Genomic DNA, 3,993 nt, shown 5'->3' with positions numbered 1-3,993 from the left:
TCAAAGACACACTGATGCAAGACCAGCATATGGGCCCCTGTTTTAGATTAACAAGGTTTTCTTGAAGCATTAACCAAGTCCTTAATAAAAGTTATAAAGGCTTATGAAGGTTATATCTGATGGTCAAAAATTAAAATACTATAGATCGTTTGTAAAATTTTGAGAAACAAATTTATTTGGCTTCATGCTGTTATTATTAGGAGTTATTTTGAAAATGAAGTCTCCTCTCATAACAAATAATGGTTTTTGCCTTTTTGTTTTGAAACCCTTGAGTTATCACTTTGGTGATTCATTTAGAATGACATATTTTACAATGACCTGTGATTCTATTTTGTAATATCAAGTGTTTTAAACCTTTTATATTTGACAAAGTTTCCAAAATGAAATGATAAATCATGTACTTGTGGACCTAATTAATTCTTTAAGATATTAGGTTCCCTAAAGTTCAAAAATGATATAATTTGGCTTATTTGGTGTGAAAAGTATACAGGAAGCATTGTCAAATATGAAATTGTGTTTGGTTTTCTTTGGGGTGTATTTGTATAAATATGTTATTGGTATGTTTTCCAAAATTATGGGAAACTCCTGTAACTCTGATATGATTTAGTGTTCATTATCAGTAATAATCATAATTGTTAAAATTATTGTGTGCCACAGAGGTAATACATTTCCTTGTCAATTGTATCTTTGAGTATGGCTGCCCTAAAATTTTTGTTATCCATGGACAATTGTCATGTTGTTTTGTCCTCTTTAGAAGGTGATTTTATAATTAGCTATAAAGTTCTTAACAAGTGCTCTTGAATGCAGGTTTCTGATAAGTTTGGAGATTATGACATGAGAATAGAGGAAACACTTTCAGGATTCATGGAGAGCTAAAATTTTTATGAATATCAAGCAAAACAGGAATTAGTGGCATGGACTGGACTAATCTTTTTGACTTTTCACTAAAAATATTGCTGATCCTTTGTTTTGTTTTTTAGTCTTGAAACTTTTCTTTAGAGCTATTGACAACTTTTACCAATTTAGTGTGCTCCTATGAACAAAATTTGGAGCATATTTTTTCTCTCTACCTGATTTCTCCAGGATTTGGAAACTATTTTTAAATATTCTTAACTTATAATAATATAGTTATTTGCATAAAGAATCTGTTTTCATTTGCAACAGGACACAATTGGAGAAACTGATTATTTTACCTGGGCTTTGACTGGAATAGTGTGCTTTCCTTTAAGGAATAAAAACTGCCCTCATACCTTTGCTACACAACCCTTATACAGGGTTTCTGACCTGTGGTAGGTAAAGAATGCCATTTTCTGACAGGTCCAGGAGCCCCAGATTTATCTTGGAACCTCAAGAGGAGAGGAAACTTACCCCACTTATAGGTATTTGATGATATAAATACATGGCTGGGCTCAGCTTTAAAAAGTTTTATCTGAGGAAGAGGCTCCACATTGGGTGTGGATGGGACCCAAAACTGTCTGAGTCTGAGCTGTGGAGCAGAAACCACTTGTCCCTCTCATTCCCCAGGACTTCTGTGACTCCTGGGCCACAGAGGTCGGACCAGGCTAAGGGCCTGGGCATAATCCCTGTCTGACCTCCTTGCCCAAACTGACAGAGGGGCCAGGCTGAGCAGCAGCCCCTCTCTCACCTCAGCTAGGGATCTCCTGTCCCTCCAAGCCCAAGTACAATCCACTGAGGAATGAGTCTCTGTCATCACTGGAGGAAGGGCCTTCAGGGTCCACCCCACCAGAGGAACTGCCTTCCCCATCAGCCTCATCCCTGGGACCCATCCTGCCCCCTTTGTCTGGGGACGATAGTCCCAGTACCGTGTGCTCCTTCTTCCCCCGGATGAGCAACCAGAGGCTGGCCAATTGGGCCAGGGGACACCTAGGGCCTAAGGGGGAGCCAGGAAGGGCAGCCAATGATGGGGAGGGCATCATAGGGGCAGCCATGCCAGACTCATTCCCCTACCCCTCCTCCAGGACATGAACAAGCTGAGTGGAGGTGGTGAGTGCAGGACTCAGGTGGAAGGGGGCCAGCTGGGGAGTGAGGAGTGGACCCACCATGGGAGCTCTGTCAATAAGCCCATGCAAAGGCTGGCTGTATCCCATTGACAAAGTCATGGGACCCGGGGTTTCCTACTTGCTTTGGTACATGGGCTATATGGAGATCCTGCAGTCAATGAGCGCCCTGGACTTCAACACCTGGATTCAGGTCACGAGGGAGGCCATTAGTCAGGTATGTGAGGCTGTGCTGGGTGCTAAGGGGGTGACAAGGAAGAGAAAGCCCTGTAGCCATCCACTCAGCTCTATTCTGGGAAGGAGTAACCTGAATTTTGCTGGAATGCCAATCACTCTCACCACCTCCACCAGCAGCCTCAACCTCATGGTCACAGACTGCAAACAGATTATCACTAACCACCACATGCAGTCTATCTCATTTGCATCCAGTGGGGATCCAGACACAGTCAAGTATGTTGCCAATGTTGCCAAAGACCCTGTGAATTGGAAAGCCTGCCACATTCTGGAGTGTCCTGAAGGGCTTGCCCAGGATGTCATCAGCACCATTGGCCAGGTCGTTGAATTGCACTTTAAACAATACCTCAGGAAACCACATCAAACTGGTCACCCCCTATGACGGGATGACTGGCTTTGATGGCTTAGCTTGGGATGAGGAGGAGGAAGAGCCACCTCACCATCAGCACTATAATGACTTCCTGGGAAGAAACCCCCTCTTGGGCGTGTGGTATACATGAGGCTTCGGGAAGCAGCCACTCTAGGGGCTGCTCAACCCTTTCTACCCAGTGCCCAGACCCCCAGCCACTTGGGAGCTACACTGCCTGTAGGATAGCCTGTTGGGGGAGATCCAGAAGTTTGCAAACAGATGCCACCTCCACCACCCTGTCCAGGCAGAGAGCTCTTTGATGATCCCTCCTATGTCAACGTGCAGAACCTAGACAAGACCCAGCAAGCAGGGAATGGTGCTGGGCCCCCAAGTCCTGCCATCAGTGGCAGCACAACCCGGGACCTGTTTGACATGAAGCCCTTTGAAGATGCTCTTCACGTGCCTCCTCCTCCCCAGTTGATGTCATGGCTGAGCAGCTCTGAGGGCACCCCTGGTTCCATGGGAAGCTGAACCAGCAGGAGGCTGAGGCACTGCTGAAGCTCAATGGGGACTTCCTGGTGAAGGAAAGCATGACCACACCTGGCCAGTATGTGCTCACTGGCTTGAAGAGCGGTCAGCCCAAGCATCTGCTACTGGTGGACCAAGGGTGTAGTTTGGACAAAGGATCACCACTTTGAGAGTGTCAGTCACCTTATCAGCTACCACATGGACTATCACTTGCCCATCATCTCTGTGGGCAGCAAACTGTGTCTACAGCAACTTGTGGAGCAGAAACTGTGATCTGCCCCAGCACTCTCTTCCAGAAGATGCCCTCCAACCCCTTCCACCCTATTCCCTAACTCTCAGGACCTCAGTTGGGAGTGTTCTGTGGGCACGGCCTTGTGTCAGAGCTGAGAGTAGTGTGGACACTGGGTTTCATATCCAGCTGAGTGAGAGGGTTTGAGTCAGAAACCTGGGGGAGAATCCTACTTCTCCCCAAGCTTTAATCATCAAAGTATTAATGTACAGAGTGGCCCCTTACCGGGGTCTTTTCTCTGTCAACCTGATGCCCCTTCCCCAAGAAGGTGAGTGCTTGTCATGGAAAATGTCCTGTGGTGACAGGCCCAGTGGAACAGTCACCCTTCTGGGCAAGGGGGAATGAATCACACTTCTGGGCTTCAGGGTACCCCAGACCCCTCTCAACACCCCTACCCCTATGTTTAAACTTTGTGCCTTTAACCATCTCTTAGGTCTGAAGATATTTTACACAAAGAATTATTGAGACCCTGAGTTCAATGACAGGGATGCCAGCACCTTCTTGGCTTCTGGGACCTATCTTCTCCTTGTTCAGCACCCTCTCCGGTTTGGGTTGGGAGAACAGAGGCAGGAGTG

At 46.3% G+C, this 3,993-nt stretch overlaps 1 pseudogene; it reads left to right on the top strand.

Annotated features, from left to right (window-relative positions):
- Positions 1 to 1,677: 1,677 nt before the first annotated feature.
- LOC111531210 lies at positions 1,678 to 3,402 on the top strand (annotated as a pseudogene).
- Positions 3,403 to 3,993: the final 591 nt, after the last annotated feature.

This window comes from Piliocolobus tephrosceles, chromosome 12 (assembly GCF_002776525.5).
Source record: "Piliocolobus tephrosceles isolate RC106 chromosome 12, ASM277652v3, whole genome shotgun sequence".
NCBI lineage: Eukaryota > Metazoa > Chordata > Mammalia > Primates > Cercopithecidae > Piliocolobus > Piliocolobus tephrosceles.
This window is presented reverse-complemented; position numbering and strand designations above follow the sequence as displayed.